Source organism: Pygoscelis adeliae, unplaced genomic scaffold (assembly GCF_000699105.1).
Source record: "Pygoscelis adeliae isolate BGI_AS28 unplaced genomic scaffold, ASM69910v1 Scaffold38, whole genome shotgun sequence".
In the NCBI taxonomy this organism is placed as follows: Eukaryota; Metazoa; Chordata; class Aves; order Sphenisciformes; family Spheniscidae; genus Pygoscelis; species Pygoscelis adeliae.
The window spans coordinates 11,503,709-11,504,461 of NW_008825614.1; the positions used below are offsets into that span (position 1 = coordinate 11,503,709).

Genomic DNA, 753 nt, shown 5'->3' on the forward strand with positions numbered 1-753 from the left:
CATTTCAGTGGTGTTGTTGCTTAATGTTGAACCCTGGTGTCAAGTGGCAAAGACTGCACGATTCAAACTGCGGAAGAAAGGGGTAAGCACACACACACAGAGGCAGAAGGGAGGGGAAAAGCAGCCTAATCAAAACTAACAGCAGGATTTCTGCTCACACTTCAAACCGAGAGCAGATAAAGCCCTTCATTTTCAGTTCTTGAAAGCGAACCCCTGGAGTCCATGTGGAGAAGTCCTCTGCAAAGAACTAGCAATTCTTTGAATTCAGTCATTTGCAGAAGAACTGCCCTCCTTCCACCTCCCTGAACATTTACCCCCCCATTCTCAGTCATTTATTCATTAGTATTACTATTACCACATCTCTGACCTTTTCTTTTACATGACAAACCCAAGTGTTCACTTCTGGAGCCTGAAGGTTCATTACCCACACTCATTTTAGACAATTTCCCATCCTCTCTCTCCTCTCCATTTCAAGCTGTCTGTTGCTTGAACCACATCTCTTGAGAAGTCTAGGTATTCAGCTTCTTCTCTTCTTTTTGTTAAAAGGTATGCGTACCTCCTGGCTTCATGTTGTTCATTCTAGTCTGATGAAACCCCCCCCTCCAAACTTTTTCCCTGAGGCACATTTTACTAATTTAGGGTCAGCATCACAGAAGCCATTTGGAAACTCAAGTAATATGGACAGGCATGCAGTGAGACTTAAGAGGAACCTCCAAAAAGTCTGGGAAACCCCTTGAGAGTCAGCCCGAAACG

At 44.2% G+C, this 753-nt stretch overlaps 1 protein-coding gene across 1 annotated transcript in view; it reads right to left on the reverse strand.

Annotated features, from left to right (window-relative positions):
* Positions 1 to 753, reverse strand: part of DENND5B (DENN/MADD domain containing 5B) — a 63,170-nt gene that overhangs the window by 53,864 nt on the left and 8,553 nt on the right. The gene's annotated exons all lie outside the window — the stretch shown is intronic.